Here is a 24,604-nt window from a genome sequence, read left to right on the forward strand (position 1 = left end):
ATAGAATTCTGTCACCTTGTGAATACACTCATACCACCATCACTATGCTCAGACATTTAAGTATATTTTTATTGCCTTTAGAATAGAATAAATACCAAATCATCAGTATGGCCTCCAAGACCAGGTATCGTCTGGCCTTTGCATTTGTCACCAACTTTATCTAGTGCAAGCTTCCTCCTAGCTCTCCTAATTCTAGCCATAAAAGTCAGCCAGAGTTCCTTAGAAGCTTTATGCCCTTTCAGCCTTGAGGCATTCATATGTGTCTGCCTTCTGCCTGAAATGCTCTCCTTTTCTACTTTTTCCTAATTTACTGCCTGCTTCAGAGCTCTGCTCAAACACTGATCTTTCTAGATAATGTTTTGGGACTCTCCAAATCTGGCCAGTGTCATGATTAGGTTCTCATAAAATCCTGCATTTCTTTCTATAGTCCTTTAAAAAAGTAACTTAAATAATTAGGTGATTGCTTTTTTAATGTGTCTCCCTGATAAAATATCAGTTACATGAGGGAAGTGACTATTTTTTTTCACAGTTGTTTTTCTCAAGCATTTAAATAGTTCGTCCTGGTCCATTTGGGCTGTTATAACAAAACAGCACAGACTGGGTAACTTATAAACAACAGAAATTTATTTCTTACAGTTCCTAAGGCCAGAAGTTCAAGAGCATGTTCCAGAATGGTTGTTTTCTGGTGCAGGCCCTTTCCAAGGCACTTTCCAGGTTGCACACTACCAACTTTCAGCTGTATCCTCACATGACAGAAGTGGCTAATGAGTTCTCTGGATTCTCTTAGAAGAGCACTAATCCCATTTATGAGGGCTCCATCCTCATTATGTAACTACCTCCCAGCCTCCCATCTGTAAGCACCATCACATTGGGAATTAGGATTTCAACATATGAGTTTTGAAAGAATACAATATTGAGTCCATAGCACAATTCTTGGCACATTTTTGGCATTTACCAATATTTATGAATGAATAGATGAATAGATGGGTGGGTAGATGGAAGGATGGATGAATGAGTGAGTGAAGATTAAATTCTAGTTGACACCTCTCTGATTTTGTCCTTCCTCTCTCTTCTCTCTCCTTAGGGCATATTGATGAAAATCTTCTGAACTACATGATAGTCACATTTTGAACATCACATCTATGGCAGCCTTTTTCAGTAGTGATAAAGAATTATTTTCCTCCCCTTAGCAAGTATAGCTGCAAGTTAATCAGTAATTAATTTTGTAATATTCATATGTTATGTAAAATAGCAAGCCTGTGCATGCTTTCATCTCTTAGTATAGTATGCTGATATGAAGCAGGATATCAGGAAACTAAAAGTCTTGGGAGAGCCTCTCACCTGAGAGGCTTTAGGTGAGGGAAAGTGTATAAGGTGAAATTAGGATGATTATAGAGTGTTTTTGTGGAAGACACCAAGTTCTGATTGGAGTAGTTATCAGAATTACAAGTGTAGATAAAAGCAAATATTAGTAAGGTAAATTACACAACAGAAGATTTCTGCTAAGGGAGGAAACACTAGCCAAAATGATTAAATTCTGGATAGAGCCTTGCAGACGATCCTATAAAAACATCACTCACATATATACTTAATTTACAAGCCATGTAAAAATAAGTGACTTACCTGTGATTATTTCCACCCCCCAATTTCTATTCTTAACAGAAATGTACAAATTTGATTATATGAAATTTTTGGAAAAATTGTGAAAATATATATTAGAAAACATTGTTATGCTGGTTTCTAAAATGTAGGATGGCAGGATTAAGATGAGCTCTTCTAACAAAGAATCAAAATAATAATGGCTTAATCAATGCAACAATTTTTCAGAAAGGTAATAATATGTGTATAAGTGGTTCAGAACTAGATTAGATCTTTCACAGTGTTGGGACCCAGATCTAATCTCTGCCCTTCAATCTCCTGCTCTAATCCAGTACTACTTACCAGCCATATTATAATCTGTGGAAAGGGCACAAGGGGTAGGAGAGAGCATGCCCTAGAAAGGGCACATATCAGGTCTGATCCCATTGGTCAGAACTTAGTGCTAACCATAGCTGACGCTAAGGGAGGTTGAGAAATAAACTCATTATCATGAAGACCATGTGTCTGTTTAAAATTGGAGCTACTATTACTGTGAGAGACAAAGAAAAGCTTATTTTATGAGAAACCTAACAATCTCTAGTATAGTAAATAAATCTAGTCCCATTCACTTTTTACAAACTTCTCACTCAACTTGTTTTCTGGGGTTGGTTTCCAGGGAAAATATTTTTTTGGAATACCTTCTGCTTTTGGTAAACAGGCCAATGTTAAGTAAAAATAATGGTAACTAAGGTCAACATGAGAATGAGTGGAAATTCTTACATGGAAAATTATTATAAGCTAGAAATGACTAACAAGTCAACTGAGTTATTAAGTTTTTCTTGATGCAAACAAAATTTTGTGACTACAGACTACCTATGATGGAGACTCCATATCCTTTTTGTTGTCTCTATGCATTCTGAGTAGCTTGTGTTTTTCCTAGTTAATTTTTGCTCTGATCTGTGGTATCCACTGAATTGGGGAGAGAACCATCTTCTTTCCCACTTACGGCACCTTATGTACACACTGCTGAAGTCTAGATGTGGAATAGTCAATATTTGATTTCTCCCAAAGACATCACTCACACAAAACATAATGTATATAGCAGAAATTACTTAGGATTTTTTGTAATGTTGGTCATGTGTGTGTTCATGTTTTATGTCCACATAGAAGACAACAAAATATTATTAGTTTGGTTGTTTCTTAAAGTGTCTCTTTAAAGTTTCTGCCAACTTAGTCTTGAGTCACCTTTCTCCCTTCTCTTTTCTGTTCTCTATCCCTCCTTGAAATTCCTGTTGATTCCCTACTTAAAACAACTTGGCTCTCTTCTACTTTTAATTTTTTTTTTCTTAGTTCTGTTGATGTGAAAATATTCTTTCAAGCAAAGATGGTTCTCAACTCATTTTTGATATCAGTTACTAAATATTGGTATGATAATCGTCTTGCTATTTGTGTTCCAATTATATGCATTTCCTGAATTTGAACTATCCAATAGAAATGTGTGAACCTCTTATTTACTTTAACATCCTCTAATATCACATTAACAAACTAAATACAAATATGTATAATTAATAGTATATTTTATTTAACTAAATAAATCTAAAATTATATGTAAAATTAAAATTAAGAGAAAATCAGTATAAAATTATTGAGAAATTTAATCATTTTCTTTTTGTGCTAAGCCTTTAAAATGTGATGTTTATTTTAAACCTCTAGCAGCACCTCTCAATTCACATGCTAAATTTTCAATGGATATGCATGATTTCTATTTACATTTCATAACATCTGTAGGGGAAAGCTCAGATTTACATACTCAAGTGTTTGCCAATATAAATAAAAGTTTTCCAGTAATCGAAGAGCAAAAATAATTTTCCTTTATTATTCACATATACATTGATAAAACTTATTCAACTTATATAGGAGAATTGATTTTACTTTGAAGCAAGAACATTTCAGTTTTAAAATTGTATCTGTCCAAGTTAAATAAATTCACAACTTTTGTGTCAATTTTTAGTTATTAACATTGAATTCAAAGAAGTACTCCATTACTTAAAGGGCAGTTCTACATCTGACAATATAAACAAGGCCTTTTAAAATTTTTTCTTGTAATTTTGCAACTAACTTCCATAGCAAACCCATTTTTCATATTGATTCATGTTAGAAATATTTGTAAAATCGTTATAATTGATTTATATTTTAAAAACTCATAATTTCAAAATTAATTCTAGTACCTCTCTCATCAGTTCACAAAGTCTTCTTTTCTTTGAAGCTTTAAATTTAGCTTGTTCATATGCAGTGAAAAAAATCCCAATTCATATTGCCATATTTGTCTTTGATTCTTGAATATTTAGCAAGGATTTCTCTTGTTTCCAGAAAATTCTGAATTGGAGTTTACAATGCAGTAAGTCTTTTTTAAAACTCTTCCATGCCTTAACCAATGAGTACTGACAAAGCACTAAGCAGTATTAAATATATTGTTTTGTGTTTCATTCAAAAGTTCCAAAAATTGGCTATGATTCATGTGTTTATGACACTTTTGATCATCTACTTCAAAAGCCAAAGCATAAATGTTTTTAACATTTCTCATACAGTGGGCTAAAGCAATAAGAGAACTATCAATCTCTTGTTTTAAAGTCTCAATAAATCAGAGTCCCTGAGTGCCTGGGTGGCTCAGTCAGCTAAGCATCTGCCTTTGGCTCAGGTCATGATCCTGGGGTCCTGGAATGAGGCCCTGCATCAAACTCCCATCAGACTCCCTGGTCAGTGGGGAGTCTGCTTCTCCCTCTCTCTTTAAAACCGCCCCCCACTCCTGCTCTCTCTCTCTCTCTCTCAAATAAATAAATAACCTCTTTCAAAACAATCTCAATCCATATTTTTGACCTAATATAGAACACTGTTTTATATTTTTATTTTTCATATCTAGCTGAAATCCTTCTTTGAAGGATGCAAAACATTCAAAGGTATATATGGTTGAGGTTGATATTTTAGATTGACAACATTGTCTCATAAATTTGAAAGTCCACTGAGCCCAAATATTTAATTAGATAGTGTGTTTTGTTTTATATGACTCATCTAAAGAAAAGAAAAAAGGTGTTGCAATTTTTCAAATTTTGAATCAAATGATCCTTGATATTCTTGGAAAGGTGTACCATGGGCAATTGTTTAGTAGCTTCACTGAAGATCTGTCAAGTTTTAAAAATCAAAATCTTTTCCTCATGACTCACTAACTAAACTTTCATAACTGAAATAATAATTTATTTTACCATCTCTTGATCTTAAAATGGCTTTTTGGGTATGTGTTCAAGAATCCAAGTTGTTTTATAGTTGACCAATAGCAATCTTAGATCTGTTAAAAATAATTTATAATTTTTGGCATTTAATTTTTATTATTATTTTTTAAATTATTATTATTTATTTATTTATTTTTTAGAGAGAGAGAGAGGAGGGGGAGGGGAAGGATAAAAGGAAAGAGAGAATCCTAAGCAGGCTCCATGCCCAGCATGTAGTCCAATGCAGGGCTTGATATCCCAACCCTGAGATCATGACCTGAGCTGAAAGCAAGAGTTGGATGCTCGACAGACTGAGTGACCCAGCCACTCTAATTTTTATTTTAAATGACTGGTTTCTTCAATTCTTTTTTGGGTATTGAGATAAAATTTTTATCAAATGTATTATGTCCACTGAACATTGTTCTCTTTATTATCCCAAAAATTGCTTTTGCAAATCAAGCAACTTTTTCATTTTGCTCTTCTGCAGCTAATTTTAATGGCCATATGTATTTTTAATTAAAAATAATTTGTTATAATTAATAAATATTTCAACTTCTCAATTACAGTTTATATAGGTACCATAGCAACTCTTGCTGTTTTCATAAAATATTCAAATTCAAATAAACACATTATAATATTACATAAAAAAATTAAAATTGAAACAATCCATAGACATCAACTGAATTGATGATAGACATGTGTAATAATAGAATTAATGAATGGTTCCAACATAAATGTTATAACAATAATATCTTACATGATCTAACAGTTAAAATGAAATGTAGCTCTACCAAAATAATAAACTTGTGTAACACAAAAATATTTTATGCCACTTAAATTTTTAAATGTAAATAAAGTAAAAGTAAATTAAAAGTTACATTCCTTATACTCGTTAGCCACATTCAAATATTCAATAGCCACATGTAGCTAGTGGCTACTATATTGAATAGGACAGTTATAGGGGCTACAGTGACATCTCTTAATGTTTAACTCTCAGTGATTTCTTACATTTAATAATTGTAATAAGTTATAAAAGAACTTGTTTCTCTGGATTGTCTGCTTTGTCATAAATTCTGTCTTTTATGTATTCTTCCTACCTAGTATATTGCCAGTTCTTGGTAAACATTATGTGAATAAATAAGAAAAACTATACTTTACTGTTTTGTATTCATTCCAGTGATAGACTTTTACAATATATTTAGAGCAACCTATAAATCCGGTCAAATCTAGAGACTAGGTCAACTGTTCAGCTTCTCTGCAGCCATCAGCGTTGGTTTCAATTCTCTTCAGACATCTCAGTCATCATTACTCATTTGAATGCTTTCCAGCCGCCAAAATTCTGCCAGTCTCGGTGAGTTAATGCTTTTACAATGTCATTTCAGGAAGGTATAGAAATAAATGCTTATATCCAATTACCACATTTTCATTTTCTCTTTTAGCTCAATATAATCTGTATTTTGGCCTCCTCTTTATTATAGATATTCTCTCTAAAGTTACCAATGACCTGCATATTAGCAAATCCCACCGACTCTTTTCAATTCTACAATATTTCAGGACTTTTATCTCTTCATTTTCTAGAGACCAGTTTCTTCTGGTTCTTCTTTTATTTCTGTATTTATACTTCTTTATTCTTTTTTATGCTTTCCCTTTGTCTCTTAAAGGCCTCAATTTTCTTATCTATTCTTTTTATATTTTTATATAGACCTTAATTTTTCACTAAACTTAAGACCATTCAAATTTAAACTCATTATTTTCTCACAGAAAGACATTTCTTCCCTTATGTAAATTCTATACAAGCAAGAAATATGTTTTTCTTGTGGTGCATAATTTCATTTCCAATCCTAGCAGGTGCCAGCAAGTGTAGTAAGCATATAATAAATGTTGTAGAATGACTTAATGAATGAAAACTCATTTTAAATTTTGTTTTCTTGCAACTCTAACTAGATTTATCTTCCATTTCCTCCTTTGGCTTTTCTTTTCTTTTTTTTAAAGGTTTTATTTATTTATTTGACAGAGAGAGAGATCACAAGTAGGCAGAGAGAGAGAGGGGAAAGCAGGCTCCCTGCTGAGCAGAGAGCCCGATGTGGGGCTCGATCCCTGGACCCTGAGATCATGACCTGAGTGGAAGGCAGAGGCTTAACCCACTGAGCCACCCAGGCGCCCTTCCTTTGGCTTTTCTTTCTCAGTCACCAGTTAAATGCTGTTCTCCAGGTTCATCCTGGGCCTTCTATGCATTTCACTCCAAACCCTCTCTGTTTTCTCTTAGCCATAACTGTAACTATTCCATTTATAATTGTGACTACTATGTTTGGATTTCTAGTTTCAAATTTTATATAAAGGTCCAGACTCACATTTTCAGTTGCTTACTATGCACCATCAGAGTTTCACTCTGGCCTCTAAAATTTAACTCTTACCATTTCCAACAATTTCTTCACCATTCATCACAATCTGGTCTTCATCTTTTGCTCCCTATCCTGGATTCTGGAATCACTATCCACCAAATTGTCCATGATGCACTCTCCCTCCATCTCCCTTTATCAGGGAATTAGTCACCATATCCTTTGTTGTCCAGTTCATAGAATTTCAAATCCAGTTGCCTTTGTAGGTCATGTGCTACTATCTAATCAATAATGCTTCCCCCCCCCCATTTCCTCATTGCAAGACTGTCCCGTCTGATCTTCCTGTCATCCTTCCTTCCCATTTTAGTCCATCTTCCATACTCTCTTGTTATCTAGATGATTAGCTTTCTGAAATTCAAACTTGGCTATAAATCTCTCTTGAACAAACCCTTTTTATTTTTGTCTCCTGTTATCCAAACACAGAAGGACCTCACAGCCTATTTTTCTAGACTTAGCTCACAACTCCTTTCCTCCACCTTTAACTTCTATAATGAGCCGTGGCAGGCTCTTTATTAATAAACCTAGTGGAATTATTTTATCTATTTCTGAAACTGCTATCTCCTTTAATGCCTTTTTGTATATTTTTAGAGAAATACATCTATTTCCCTCTGCCTGGAATGGCTTTCTGCCTCATCTTTGCCTGAGGAATCATTCAGTACTCCTGCACATGGATATTCACAGCCTATCTGTAGGTTCTCACATAAAAATACAGGTATCAATCTATCATTATTTGAGAAAGTTATTCTCTTGCAAAGCTTCACCTTCCAGAGGGGAGATGTGTGAAAGTAAGGGGGTAGTGCTAAACCACACATAATCAAATAAATCAATCCTGCTAATTAGTATCATCTCAGGTGTGGAGTCTGGCCAGGCTCACACCTAGCTTAGGGGCAACTCACATTCTATTTCTGCTCTAAGGCTTTCTTACATACAGTCAGCCACTTTCTGTGTTTCCTTTGTATTTGGCTCATAGTCCCATTAAAGTACATATTAGATAGTTTTCTAGTCATTGGTTGACATGTCTACTGAAATGTGATTTTCTTATGGACAAATCCAATTTATCTTTATATCCCTGGATATATAGTTTACTCTAAATTCATTTCTTTTGAATGAATAAATTTAAAAGAAGAAAGGAGTGAGGGGTAGGTTGAAGACCTGTGAATGAAAAAACTGTTCTTGATAGCTCTCTAGTTTCCTGATTATATATTTCTAGAGGGTAGACTATATCCACCAAGGTAAGAATTTTTAATAAAATGCTCCTTTCAAAGGAAGTCTTTAAAATAGCAGCATTTCTTATGTTTGCAGGTTGAGATTTTGGTTTACATGGATCAGAACTTTTGTTCAGGAGCCTTTAAGTAGCCTCATGTATGGGGATTAGCTTTTCGTGGACCCTTTTGTGGCACAAGCAAAAGCACAACTCCTGTGATCCCTCCAAAATTGCTAAATGGGAAGGAGAAGGAGGACTTTGCCCAAGAATTTCAGGGTCTGCTTGGAAGTAAATGAACAATGCTTTTCCCCCTTCTCATTTAATATAAGAGAGTATTTTTATATAAAATTCTTGCCATGGAAGGTACTGTGAAAATAATATTTTAATCATCAGATCATTTATTAAAAGGTATGATACTGGCCCAAGGGCTAGACTCTATACTTTAAACACATAATCCAAGAACTTGAGAGCTATCAAGATGAACTTTTTGTTTTTGTTTCTTAATTTCAGTGTTGGGGGATTTACTTTAGTGAAGTACAGCGCTCCAGCCAAGATGGATAGCAGGCATGTTTCCTAAAAATGCATCATCTTAGGGAGGCAAGAAATCTAAACTGGAGTAACTTGAGTTACTAAGGGCAGATGTAGGTTTAACTGTGGCTACTTCTGGCACTTGCTCTAAATCCAAAAACTTGGCAAGAAATTTGCTTTGGGGAATACTAGCTGACATGTGATTACAAACTCTAACAGCTATAAGTTGGGACCCACAGTTGGCACCACATTAAGAATTATGGTAGGCATATGGGCCTGGTATTACCCTGTGGACAAATTTCCAAAGGTCTGTGCAGAATTCTGCTCCAAGAATAATAGCACTAGTGCTCAAGCCAGTCTCCAGGTCCTTCTACTCTTGCTGTCAGGAGAAAATTGACTTACCTTTGGACTGGGTAAACTTACCCTGGGATTCCTGAATAATTAAAGGGCAGGGAAAATGAGTCTTGATGGGGACTGGTGAGCTCCCTGCTAATAATAAGTCTTGAAGAATTTGAATGATTAATTAAAGAACAGAGATGGCATATTTGCTCTCTGCAATTGTGGTGAGGCTCATACTAGTTAAGTAGAGTACTGTGTGGAACTATTTTTGATACTGTAGAAGTCCAGTGGTATGACATCTTTTAGTAAAATCATACAGTTATGAATGCTTCATTAGTGAAAAATACTATACACGTGAAAGAAGCTTTATAATGGATTATTGTTATGAATTTAGAAGTTACTTAAGAATATTTATGGAAATATAGTAGCAGTTACTCTCAATGAAATTATTCTAAACCAGATAAATGAAGTAAACTTACCGACATTGATTCTCTGATCTTGTACAAGGGAACTGTCTTAGATATACCTCTATCATAAACCATTTATCCAAGGCTTTGAGGCAGATGTGCTTAAGTCTGAAATGTAAATAACACATATTTAGAGGCAAAGCATATTCTAACTAGGAGAAAAAAGGCAAGGCTTTTGTTGTCTTTCATGACCCATTTAATCCTATTGCTTTACATTCATTATGAATGTTTCTGAATGGTGCCAAAATAGACAGGTGAAAAGGGGAAGATTAAATCATGTTCAGCCAACCACTTGTTTGCCCACACTGTGCCAAAAGTAAAATGCCATTTAATTTTTTTTCAGCTGCTTGCCTGATTTTTTTGTATTCTCACTCTTATTTTTTCTTCCTTCTTTGCTTTGAATTTAGTTTGCTCTTCTTTTTCCAGTTTCTTAAGGAATTAGATTGTTTGAAGTCTTGTTTCTTTTCTAATGTAGATGTTTAAAGTTATATATTTCCCTTTAAGCCCTGCTTTCACTGCATTCCATAATTTCAGTAACATGCTCCTATATTGTTTAACTTTCTTCCCTCCTTTATACATTGGTCACAAATTATATCTTTATACATTATGTGCACACTGACAGATTGATAAATATTGCACTGTGCAGTTGTCTTTTAAATCAAATAGTAAAAAAAAAAAAAAAGGAGTTAAAAACAAACAAAAAATAGATTTACATTGTCTTTTATATTTACCTGTGTAGTTATCTTTACCAATACTCTACCTCTTCATGTGGATTCAAGTTACTGTCTGTTGTTATTCATTTCTGCCAGGAAGATTTCTTTAGACTTTCTTCTAATGCAAAGCTGCTAGCAACAAAAAAATAGTCTTTTTATCTCCAATTTTTAAAACTTTCCTTTATTTTTGAAAAATAGTTTTGCCAGAAGTAGGATTCTCAGTTGACAGTTCCTTTCAGAGCTTTATCTCACTATCTTCTTGCCTTCATGATTTCTTATGTGAAATCAGCTGTTACTATCATTGAGGATCCCTTATATGTAATGAATCACTTCTTTCCTGTTGCTTTCAGGATTCTCTTTTTGACTTTAGTAATTTGAATATAATGTTATTCAGAGTGGATCTTTAGGTTTCTCCTACTTAGAGTTACTGTACCCCCTAGATGTATAGATTCATATCTTTCATCAAATTGAAGAAATTATAAACCATCATTTCTTCTAATTTTTGGCCATATGCATAAGTTTCTATGTTTTATGGTGTTGAACAAGTTTCTAAGGTTAGGTTAACTTTTCTCATTCTTCTCCTTCTCCTCCACCCCCTTTTGAGTCGGGTCTTTCAGATCCATCAGACAAAAGAAAATGGGGACATTTCACTGGAAATGAAATTCATTCTTTCTCCTGTAGTTCTGGTAACACAAGTTGTTATTTTTAAATCTATCACTTATCTGGGGAATGGCAGATGGGCTAGAGCAAGTTAAAATACCATGAAGCTTGCTGTTCTTACTGAGCTATTTTTCTTGATTAAATATTCCCACGTTGCTGCAAGTCTTTGGTTAATTTCCAGATTTTTAAAAAAGTTGATCTGACAATTTTTCCCCTCGGGTTTATTTTTGTTTATTTATGAAGGAACAGACTTTCGAAAATTCTTAATCCATTATTTTCACTGAAGTCACCATGGATTTAATCTTTTTAATGCCTGAAAATGGTTGGTACTATTACTCTTATTTTGCAGCTAATGAGAAAGTGAGTGACTGAGGAAGAGTGAGAGAGAATATTAATTTGCCTAGGAACCAAGTCTAGCAAGCTAACTCAAGATCCATTACTTATGTTAAATAGAATATTAGGTTATCTTTTAAAAATTCGACTTTGTGATGACTGAGGTCCTCAACAAGAATAATAACTCCCTATCATGTTGTTGAAAAATTTTTTGCTTCATGTGAACAGTAGGTTCAGATGATCTTGAGCAATTACTATGCGAAACACTTTATCTATAGTATCATATTAGATCTTACAACTTTATGTGATACTTCTATTTTTTTAAATGGGAAAATTCATATTTAGAAGGTTTAAATAACTTATTTAAAATCAGTGCCATGGTTAAAATTTAATCCAGAACTATTAACTAAAAAATATCATTCTCTTCTTCTAAAATCATTGGACTTAGTGATCTATTTGGAAGCCCCCCCCCCAAAAAAAAATCAGATTATTCTGTCACATCGATTACTTTTCTGCAAACAATTGAGGAAAATGAATGTTTGAAAATATTAACCTTACATTAGTATTAACTAACATTCATTTAGCAATAGCATGCTCTGTTCTTGCCATGCATTTTCTCTAATGCTTATATCAATCCAGTAATGTGGGTATCTTGATTCCCTTTTTATATAAAAATGAAAGGTGAAAACATAAGTATTGCCTAAAGTCACAAAGTAAGTAAATGACTGAGCTGAAAATCAATTGTAGACTATCTAATCCCAGAGCTCATGCTTTTCCCATTGTGTACAGCTGCTTATACTTTGTAGACAAAATACTTAAGAGATATCAAAGGTGATAAATGGGAATCAATGGCATACAATGGTGAGGTACTATACTCATGTTAAGACTTAATTGAATAGTCATCTAATTTTTTGAGAATATTTGCTATTTTGGAAGTGTAACATTGAGAATTTCAAACTTAACACAAATAGAAATTTATATCCCACTAAGAATACCTCTTAGGCACCAGAAAGTACTTGGATATGATCCAAAATGTACCAATGAATTAATCTCTTTTAGAATATAAAGAGCAGCAGAATGAAACAAAACAAAACAAAAAGATTTCCTTCACAGGTTCACCAATGCAATGTCAGTCCTCAGAAATGCAGGTGGGTCTCAGTAATGTGTTCAACTATAATATCTTCCCCCTAAGATTCTGCTGCATTAATGCAATACAAAGGGCAAACCCAATCTCCAATCTCAGGAAGTTCTCATATTTACCTATATGCATGTTTACCTGTTCATCTATAAAATATCACATCATTTCTGTAAAATGGAGTCCCATATACTGGATATGGAGAAAAGGACAATTTGGTAGTGTTCCCTTGCATTTCTGCAATGATTTCCAGCTGATGAGTTCATTATTTTTTTCTCTTTTTAAATTGTCATTTAAATTCTAGTTAGATAACATACAGTACAGTATTGGTTTCAGGGGTAGAATTCAGTGATTCATCATTTGTATACAATACCCAGTGCTCAACATAACAAGTGTCCTCTTTAATACCCATCACCCATCTAGCCCATCCCCCACCCACCTCCCTCTGTCAACCCTCAGTTTGTTCTCTATCATTAAGAGTATCTTATGGTTTGTTTCTTTCTCTCTCTCTTTTTTTTCCTCTCCTTCCCATATGTTCATCTGTTTTGTTTCTTAAATTCCACATATGAATGAAATGATATGGTATCTGTCTTTCTCTGACTGACTTATTTCACTTAGCGTAATACTCTCTAGCTCCATCCACGTTGTTGCAAATGGCAAGATTTCATTCTTTTGGAAGCCAGCCCATGACTTTAAATCTCAGCTATATCTATGCAACAGAATGGAGAGGTGAAAAATTGATTCATGGGTTCATAAGAATTCAATGTGTTATTACAATGATAGCTATCATTTGATGAGTAATCATTGTATAGTTTTGCCTGTATTACCACCTACTATGGAGATATCAGTATTCCCTTTGCTTTTAAAATTAGAAAATTGAAGCTAGAATGAGTTAAACAATATATACAAGATTATACATCAGATTAGGAATGGGATTTAAGCTCAAGAATTTTAGTAGCAGAGTCCTCTCTGTACCACTGCATTATATAGACTGGCATAACAAACCCAATGGGGAGAAATATGTATTATTCAATTAGGTGATGGAGTATTAAACAGCAGCAAAGTATAACTCAATTATAATTAAGGACATAATTAAAATAAGTTACAAAATGGGACATATTTGAAAATGTATATTAAACATATATGATGGAAAAGAATTGACATCTTTGACATTAAAGTTATTTAAAATCAACAATAAAGTGATAGACACCTTACATATTAAAATGAATAAAATGAAAAACAAAAGAAAAGGTTCAAGTGACCAATAACTTCAAGACCCTAGGTTTAGATCCTCTGATGGCTAGAAAAACACAACTCAAAGTCTCATGAAATGCCAGTTTAACTTACACAATTAGTAAAGGTTATTTTTTTTAAATGATTTGCGGTTTTGAAGAGCACATGGTGAAAATGACACATTCATACATATACAATTGTTTTATTTAATTTTTGCAAAGAATGACACAGGAAACAAAAACATAAGATAAGCAGAAATGTAATTGTGTACATTACATTAATATATATAAGGCCAGTGTGACTAAGGACAAAATTAAAACAGGTTATAAATGTTGACCTGTGGGGACACCTGGGTGGCTCAGTGGGTTAAGCCCCTGCCTTTGGCTCAGGTCATGATCTCGCGGTCCTGGGATCGAGCCCCACATCAGGCTCTCTGCTTAGCAGGGAGCCTGCTTCCCACCCCTACCCCCCACCTGCCTACTTGTGATTTCTCTCTCTCTGTCAAATAAATAAATAAAAAATCTTAAAAAAAAAAAAAAGTTGACCTATGTTTGAAATCAAGAATCTGAAGCAAGCCTTGAAGATAGATTAAGAAAAGAAAAAAAACAAAATAAACCCCCATAAAACCTACTGTTATTCCCTCAAAAAGTTGTGGAATATGTTCTCTAAGACCTTAGATATGTTTTTAATGACTTCATGCTTTCCATTCAAAATTTCATGTATATAAAAATTTTTCATGGAATATGGCACTGAGTTTTATAAATTTTAAAATACCAGGCTTACCTCAAATGTAAGTTACTTGGCTTCTGGGGTTGGCTCTATATTATACTATTTAGTTAGTGTGAGTCTGAAGAGAACAAATGCGAGGCGAAAAAAGTGTATATTGTCACATTTTTAAAAAATGTTTTAATGCCAACAGTAGTAATTGCATTATTATTGTAAGACAAGAGTCTAATTGAATCCTTGGTATGATTTAGAATGAAAAGAAACTTCTTAAATGTCCATTAAATCATTCATATGTAATACCTGTAGGCTCAAACATTATTTAGTAAAAGCTATAATATTTCGTCTGTTCAGTTATTAAATCCCCTAGTTTGCAAGAACTTTCTTTCTTACAGTCATAGAGCACTTACATACTTTCCTAAAGTGTTTAAATGCATGTTTTCACATTTGATTGTTGTGATTGTGTAAGGAAAGCAAATGTCATTGTTTCTATTTTATTTACTTTATTTCACTTATTTTTTTAAGATTTATTTATTTATTTATTTATTTGGGTTGGGGGCAGAGGGAGAGAAAAGAATCTTCAAGCAGACTCTCTACCGAGCCTGGAGTCTGATGTGGGGCTTGATCTCATGTGAGATCATGACCTGAGCTGAACCAAGAGTCTGATGCTTAACTGACCCAGGGGACCCAGGGGACCCAGGGTCCCCCAATTGCTTCTATTTTACATAGTAGGAAACTGAAGGATAGTGACTTCAAGTGCTGTGTATAAGGGTCACAGAGTATTGGTGACAGAATACAAACTGTTGTGTGTATGTGTGTGTATTTTTTAGGTTTTATTGTTTTGTTTGTTTTCTTCAAGGATCATTGAAGCATGGATTAGGGAAGGTACTCTATCTGTAAATTCTTTTGTATAGAACATGCTTAAAAATCTACTGAACCAACCAAATCCCTTATTTTCTTTTTTAATTTCTTGACAAAGTTGCTTTTTTGCAGAAGTGTTTATTACATATCTTTCCCCAACTATAAATTTGCCAGAGCAAATGCAACGTACTGTATATCCCTTAGCACAGTATTGTAGTATTGTTTCATAGGAATGTAATGTGACTCTCCTGTATAATTTAAATTTTCTAGTAGCCACATTTTTAAAAAATGAAAAAAGGTCAAATTATTTAATATATTTTATTTAACCTAATATGTCCAAAATATAATTTGAACTTAAAATCAATATAGAAATTATTATTGAGATATTTTACATTCTTTTTTTATATACTGAGTCTTCAATATTTCATGTGTATTTTAGACTTATAGCACATCTCAATTTGAACTAGTCACATTTCAAGTACTCAATAACTAAATGATTAGATAGCACAGCCTGAGAGCAATTGGGACCTCTGAGTGTCTATTTTGACTTTTAGTTAAATAAAATGTGAAGTATTTCCAGATTTCAAATGGGCTCTGGGGAATATATCTGCTTGCAGAGTTACCATCGAAGTTCTGCTAGTTAACCTTTGTTCTCATAATCTGTGCATAATTAATTAATTGAAATGTGAGTTTCTTTTAACTGACTCTGTGCTTTCTTAGCTCCCCACTTTATTATGACCTTTTTCTTCCTCTTTTCGGTAAGATCCTTCCATCACCTCATGGGCCAGCCTTAGGACAGGAGCAGTTAATCACATATCTTGAGACCAAAGAAATTTCCTTTTTCCCAGAGAATCCTATTTCCTTAACTAATGCCTGATTTCCACAGAAGTCCGTTAGTTCTTTAATTTTTTTTTTCCTTAGTCAAACAGCCTCTATAAAAGACAAACTCCAAAATTTCAGTTGCTCAACCCAAAATTTATTTCTCTCTCAAATAATAGCCTAAATACAGCCTCCTTTTCAGCAATGGTCCTGGGGGAGGGAAGGGGATATTTGTTTTCCACAAAGTTGAAGATGCCAAGCATCTGGGGCTCTGCCTTCTTGAACACATACTCTCTAAGATAGTTCTTTCAAGCATTGATATCCAACTGACATAGAGCCAGGATAGGGTAGGTAACTGCATTCTGTAACTACCTCAGTCTGTAAGCAACATACATCGTTTTTTTTTTTTCCTTTTTTTTTTTTTTTTAAGATTTTATTTATTTATTTGACAGAGAGAGAGGTCACATGCAGGCAGAGAGACAGGCAGAGTGGGAGGGGGAAGCAGGCTCCCTGTTGAGCAGAGAGCCTGATGCGGGGCTTGATCCCAGGACCCTGAGACCATGACCTGAGCCAGAGGCAGAGGCTTAACCCACTGAGCCACTCAGGCACCCCAATATACATCATTGTGATTTATGTTTCACTGGCTAGAGTTAGTCACACACTCACACTTAATGCAAAAGAGGATGGGAAATGCACTGTTTGGCTGCTCTGTGTTTCCCAGCATCAGCTCTCGTAGATGAAAAGAGGACATAATTCTCTGGTGGACAGCAAGCCTTCACAACAAAGGCTCATCTCTTTTAACTATAAATCCTTTTGAAAAGGATCCAAAACTCAGATAGGAGCAGTGGTATACTAGAGAGGTAGGGACTTGGATTCCAATTCTGCTTCTAGCCTTGAGGCAATTAATCAACTTCTTTGAATCAAGTTTTTCCCATTTCTGTCAATATAGTTGGAAATGGTGGCAGAGATGAAAATTATATTTCCAATATCATTATCTCCTCATTATTTAAAAATGAACTTCAGGGGGGCACCTGGGTGGCTCAGTGGATTTAGCCTCTGCCTTCAGCTCAGGTCATGATCTCAGGGTCCTGGGATAGAGTCCCGCATTGGGCGCTCTGTTCGGCAGGGAGCCTGTTTCCTCCTCTCTCTCTCTCTCTGCCTGCCTCACTGCCTACTTGTGATCTCTGTCAAATAAATAAAATCTAAAAAAAAAAATAATAATAACTTCCAGGGCACCTGGGTGGCTCAGTGGGTTAAAAGCCTCTGCCTTCAGCTCAGGTCATGATCCCAGGGTCCTGGGATCAAGCCCCACATCAGGCTCTCTGCTCAGCAGGGAGCCTGCTTCCTCCTCTCTCTCTGCCTGCCTCTCTGCCTACTTGTGATCTCTGTCTGTCAAATAAATAAATAAAATTTAAAAAAAAATAAAATGAAATTCAGTTTTATTGGGGTGAGAAATTCATCCAGCAAAAAGCTGCATTTCCCAGTTAGAGTTGAACATATGATTCCTTCTTGGCCAGTGTCTAAACTGGCCACACATTATTTTTGATTTGTATATCAGTTGTTTACTGATGCTTCCACATGAAAGTACAAAAATTTCAGAGGTTCATGTATTTCCTTGGGAACAGTATGTCACAGGGAACAGTTAAATGTTTAGAATTTCTGAGGGATTAAGTAAGTTGTATACAAGGTAGAGTAGGCTATGTTGTACTGTAGCATCAAACAATCCCAAATTTCAGTGGTTCAACTCAACAAAAAATTCTGTATGATTCACACAAAGTCTGCTACAAATCTGGTCGATTCTCTGTGGCAATTCTCCGTTCAGTGAATCAGAAGGAGCTGGAGAAGTAATTTTTTCCCTAAAATTTAGAGATTCCCAAGTGAGCAACACAGAGACCTGTAGTAAGGTGGCCCGTGTCTAAATATGCAGACCTTCAGTTACCGTATGGTTTCACTTACTTGTGGAATAGCATGGAGGACTTTAGGAGAAGGAAGAGGAAAATGAAGGGGGGAAAATCAGAGGGGGAGACAAACCATGAGAGACTATGGACTCTGAGAATCTAACTGAGCATTTTAGAGGGGAGAGAGGTGGGGGAAAGGGTTGGCCCAGTGATGGTTATTAAGGAGGGTATGTATTGCATGGAGTACTGAGTGTTATACACAAACACTGAATCATGGAACACTACATCAAAAACTAATAACGTACTGTATGGCGACTAACATAATACAAATAATAAAAAAATTTTTAAAAAACATATTTACCTTAAAATCTTATTGACAAGACAGTGAAAGAATGTTTACATGTGTGACTGTATCTCTAGTATCCTCCAGATTAGTGTACTGTTTTCTTATTTCTTTTTTTTTTTTTTTTTTTTTTAGATTTTTTTTTTTTTTTTATTTGACAGACAGATCACAAGTAGGCAGAGAAGCAGGCAGAGAGAGAAGGGAGGAAGCAGGCTCCCTGCTGAGCAGAGAGCCCGATGCGGGGCTCGATCCCAGGACGCCGGGATCATGACCTGAGCTGAAGGCAGCGGCTTTAACCCACTGAGCCACCCAGGCGCCCCTGTTTTCTAATTTCTTATTATGTGATGAGGTCTAAAACATTTCCTTTGAGAAACTTCAAATGATTATTTACAACTAACTTTCACTTCAGAATACATAGAGTGTAATTATTCATCTGCTTTACCACCAACTCTTCTTTGGTTAACTAAATATGATTCTCTTGCAAAGGCCTCTCTTCGAAAGCTGTCTCCAAATCACTATTTTCTGAAAGCCACCAGTAAAGGGTGATATTTTGCCAAGGTAGACTAATGGAAGTCAAATCCCATTGCAAAAGCAGAACTGAAATTATGCTTCATGCACATCTGGCAACATGTCCATTTGTACATAAGAAAGGCATGAATAAGATTATGTCTCAAATATATTATCCACTGATTATGACAATTAACTAGCTGTCATAGGTATTCAATTATCTAATTATATGCCAAAATTGTGTGCCAGGTGTTCCCTACATCCAAATTTCCAGTATGTTACATTTTATTAACAAATTTGCTTCGTTTTGAGGAACATTCTAACTTAAAATACTTGGACTTGATCAAACTATTTTCTTTCTTTTTTTTCATACCTAAAGACCCTAATTTACAAATGAAACCATCTGAATAATACACGGAGAATGGGTAAGGGTTCAAACTCATTTGTCTACATCACAGCAACTGTTTGTACTGGCCCAACTGCTCACTATGCATGCAGATGTTAAATTGTGCATCCTCAATCATCTGTTTATAATGCAAAATGACAGGTTGACTTGATTTTATCTAGCAGAAATAATTCAGGCATCCACATTGGCAAATTTGACCCAGAAGGTTTTATGAAATGTTTTGCAGTGAAACCTGTGGATGAATTAAAATGCATCTCCCCATTTCTTTGTATGTGTGTGTGTGTTCACTGCACTGGGTTTTTAAAAAACGGAATATTTCCCTCCTTCAGCTTCAAAGAGAGGTAATTTTCTCCATGAATCAAAAAGGTGTAAATAACACTGTTTTCCCCTTTTGGTTTTACCTCTCACTGTAAAATAACTATGAGCGATATGCTCAGAACTACAGGTACCCGCTTTAGCAAATGTAAGGAAGTTTTATTTATATAGAAATTCATGTAGGATTTTACAAGGACTTGTTGGTCTCTGACCTTTTTATGGTAGTGATGGTAACTCCCACTGAAACCAAGAATAAGTCTTGTTCTACAAAACAATTTATTTGAAAGGCCTTTGATTGCATTGTCCAATGTTGTATCAAAAGCATCTGTACATTAACACTCATTAATGAAACAAAAAATATCTAAATGTAAATGCAAAGAACATAAGGAAAGAAAGCATTAAAAAGAAACTGTTTGATAAATACATGGTTTTGATATTTGCAGAGCCAGAGTTACCTACAATTCTTTTCCCATTGTCCCTTCCTGCTGCAAATTCTAACTAAATAACCCAGACATTTCCCAAACCTCGCTGGTCTTTCTGCCGCCTGTGCTATGTTCTCAGCCCTCAACGCTTTGGTCTTTTTTATAAAAGCTAAATACAGCTTCAAGAGGGCATCTTTAAGATACTGATCTTATCATCTTATTATGCTATTTCCCTGTGGGGCTTGTGTGGGTTTGGGGTTAGAAGTAATCTTTCTAAGGCTCAGACAGAAAACCAAGTCTAAATCTTTTACTTAGCAGTTGTGGATTCTCTACCATAGAGCTACTAACTGTTTTTATAGCCTTACTCCTTGCCATATTCCATTCTCTTTCTTCTACTTATCCATCTTCAACATCACAGTAATACTCACTTAAACACTATTGTCCCAAATAACATATGTTGCTCCACTTGAGGGTCCTTGTTCAACAGAAATAAGATATATATCATTCTAGAACGTCCTTTTCTACAATATTCACTTATCAAAACACTGAGATATTTTTATAGATCTAACAGTTCCATAAGCAACCAACCTTGCCCATCTAAGCTGGATTTTTTTTTTTTAACAGAGCCACATTCAGAGCACTTATTTAATTATTATTTATTTTATTTTAATTTTTATTTCATCATTTCTATATCTGTGTTTCATATGACTGTCAGAGGTATTTATATATGCTACACTATTAAATTAAGCTATTACATTCTGTGATGGAAACTATATTTCCTGTGTAGTGCCTTCACAGCTCTTAGGATACAGAAAACAAGAGAGGGAAATGTTTATTAAAATTAAATTGAGATCACTTATTCATCAAGCATATATTAGCCATTTATTATATGTTTAGTGTGGGGTGACGGGTTTAGAATGCAAATGTGCATGAAGCACAGAAATGCAAAGTAAGTAATTCAGGGAGTGAAATGTACAAGAGAGTAGAATAGGAAGCCCCAGCCCTCATCCTTCTACAGAAACACTGACTTAATAAACATACACAGATCATAATACTTCTATGAGAACCCCAAAACTCTAGCTAAGAAGTTCAGCACCCCAGAAAGCCACAGGACCAAGAACAGTTATATTGAAATGGGTAAGAAAAACAGTTTTACTCTATCCACACATGCCCTTCTTCCATATCAGCGCAGTGAAAGATCCCCTGCGTGACGTCTTCCATGAAGGGAAAACTGTAAAAGCATATATCCAGTGTCCCTAGCCTTTCAGGGTACTGGCCGAGAGAACTATTTCTGTCTCATCTCACCCAGAGTGCTGAGGGATCCAGCAGAGTTGAAATGTCTTGGAGCTGCTAAAGCAGTAGGAGTGGGTGGTGACTCTCAGCACAGGGCAAGGATCTCAGCACTCAGCTTGGGTCTGCAGGACTGAGTGATGGCACATAATCCTGAGACTTCTCCTTCAGGAGGAAGGGAGAAAAGTGTAACTTATACTTAGTATCCTCAAATCTCCATCTACTACCCAAGGGAAAATCGCAGAATAACTCTCAGTACATCAGTTCAGTAGGATGGCAGAGAGTGTGCAATCCAGAGTTTTTTGGTTTTTTTTTTTTTTTTTTTTTTTTTTTTTCAGGATGGAGGGAGGGATAGAAGTGGAGCTGGCACCCAGTGTCCCAGCATTTTAGTGGACCTCTTTAGGGAAAGGGGCAGATGACTCAGCACTGCTATGACTCTGTGAGATTGGGAAAAGGGGCACAATCCCGTGACTTCCATCCCAGGAGGAACAGAATGTGCATGTCCATAAAAGAGGTTTGAGATAGTCTCGGAATCTTAAGCTGATTCACCTGGCGAAAAGCCTTTCCCTGACAGTGATAGTCCATAAAGACTGGAAATGTGGCTGGTTCTTCAAATGGATGGGCACTAATACAGATCTACAAGGGTCACAAGAAGTTAGGAAAATATGACACTATGAAAGGAACAAAAAGTAACCAACCCTAAAGAAATCTATGAATAGCTTGACAAAGAATTCAAAATATTTGTCTTACAGAAGCTCAGTGAGCTACAGCAGAGCACAAATAGAAAATCAAATGAAATCAGGAAAATGATACATGGACAAAATGAGAATATTTGCAAAGAGATAGAAACCATTTAGAAGACAAGAGAAATTCTGGAGCTGAACAATATAATAACTGAACTGATAATTCAATAGAGTGCTCCAGTAGCCATCAAACAAACAGAAGAAACATAGAACCCAAAGAAAAGTTATTTGAAATTATTAGTCAGAAGAACAACAACAACAAAAAAATTAAAAAGAGTATATAAAGCTTAAGGGATTTATGAAATATCACTAAGATAGTCAATACATACATTATAGGAATTCCAAAAGAAGAAGCACAAAGGACTTCAAACAGGATGGTTCAAAAATTTACAAAAACACATTATAACAGAAAAAAAAATTAAGTCAAAGACAAAGAGACTTTTAAAAGCAGCAAGAGAAGTGACTCATCATATACCTGGGAGCCCCCAAAAGACAATCAGTGGATTCCTCAGTAGAAATCTTGCAGGCCAGGAGTGCCTGGGTGGCTCAGTCTGCCTTCAGCTCAGGTCGTGGTCTCAGAGTGCTGGGATCGAGCCCCACGTCAGGCTCTCTGCTCAGTGGGAAGTCGGCTTCTCCCTCTCCTCTGCCCTTCCCCCAGCTTGTTCTCTCTCTTCCTTTCTCTCTCTCTCTCCCCCACCTCAAAAAATAAATAAAAAGTTAAAAAAAAGAAAAGAAAAGAAAAGAAAAGAAATCTTGCAGGCCAGAAGGGAGTGTGATGACTTACTCAACAAGCTGATAAATTTACTAACCAAAAATGTGATACCTGGCAAAACTGTCTTTAGAAGATGAAGAAAAGATAACTATGTTTCAGAAAAGTAACAGAATGAGATTTATATTTTACAACTATCACTTTTAGTGTAGTGAAAAAGACAGTAGCAAAGGAGAAGAATGGAAACAAAGAAGTTAGTTAGAAAAAGACAGGTAGCAAAGGAGAAGAATGGAGTTAGTTAAGTTAGTTAGCTTTTATATCAAGATGGGTAAATGGTGATGGGAAAATAAGTAAATAGCAAAAGATGTATTTGAGTATCATTTCCTTAAGGGTATTCCATGAAATGTTAGCTTTGAAGGATTTCATTAGTTAGTAAATAGAAAAGTTTGGGGAATCAAATAATAACTTGGAAAAACACTAAGTTAAGTCAAACTCTGATTTGCTAAAACGCAGTGAAAACTGTTAACTGGGGATTGAATAACAGATTTTAATCTCTATTAAAGAATTTTCACTGAGACATTTCACAGAACTTGTGTTTCACAGAACACGTTGTAGGAAATTCTAGATTTGGGTTATATTTATTTAATAGAATCCCCCAAACCTGGAAGTTAAACATGAGATAAAATTTCTCAGTTTCTATCTTGAGTGGTATGGTAGATAGTAGTACCGTTAATTGTGAACAGAAACTTTTAGGGGAATATAATTCATTCTTGGACATTCTGAATTTTGAGTTGCCTTTGGGACATTGAAATAGGAAAATTTGGGTGACTATTTGAATACACATCTGAAGTTCAGTGGTATTTTTCCTAGATACATAGGTAGTGATTAAAGTCTTACGAGTAAAATTGTCTGTATTAAATTCTGTAGTATGGACTTTGAGCTTCCTTTCTGTGTAGTTGATGACATCTGAGGCTTGGAGAATATCCTTTGTTAAGAGAAGTGGACAGTGGTTTCCAGTGGAATGTCTAAGATGGGGGGATATAACATTAGTGTAAGCTGCACTTAGCTGTTCATTTTATATCCTCTTTCTCCACTGAAGAGACATCTTTGAAAAGCGCAGATTCACTCCTTAGAGGTACGTAATGAGTGTTCTCTTCAGCAATACCTGTGATGTATGAACTTTGCGCAATGCCATAGAATTTCTCAGGTCTCACTCAGTCTTAAGTGCAAGGGTTTCTGTTATTAACTGCAGCTGAACTTGAAGCGGGAATCTGGAGATAGGAAAACTTGAGTGGCCATTGTGAGCTCTCTAAGCTACAAAATCCTATACCCCAATTAAGCTTATATTTTTAAAGAGGCCAAAAAGTTAAACTGTTGATGTTTTTAGATGGATCCTCATGAGCACAGCTTTGTGGACTCTGGAACAGAGTGACTTACAAAGACCACTTCATCAAACACTCTCTCTTTCCTGAAGGCTGACTGAGTGTTTATACCTCTAGCATTCCATGTCAAAATGCATATCTGAACTCTCATCTTTTTTTAACTAGCCTCTATGCTCTAAATGTGACATAAGATGGAGAAACTGTAAAGCAAAGTTGCCAAGTCTGCCATTTTCTCAGTCTGACTTGTTGAGCCCGGCTATGGCAAGGGGATCACTGATGTTCCCGCCTTTTCCTGCTGCGTATTCATAGAGTGACCACTGAAGAGGTATAA

The sequence above is a fragment of the Martes martes genome (assembly GCF_963455335.1).
Source record: "Martes martes genome assembly, chromosome: 1".
Classification (NCBI taxonomy): domain Eukaryota; kingdom Metazoa; phylum Chordata; class Mammalia; order Carnivora; family Mustelidae; genus Martes; species Martes martes.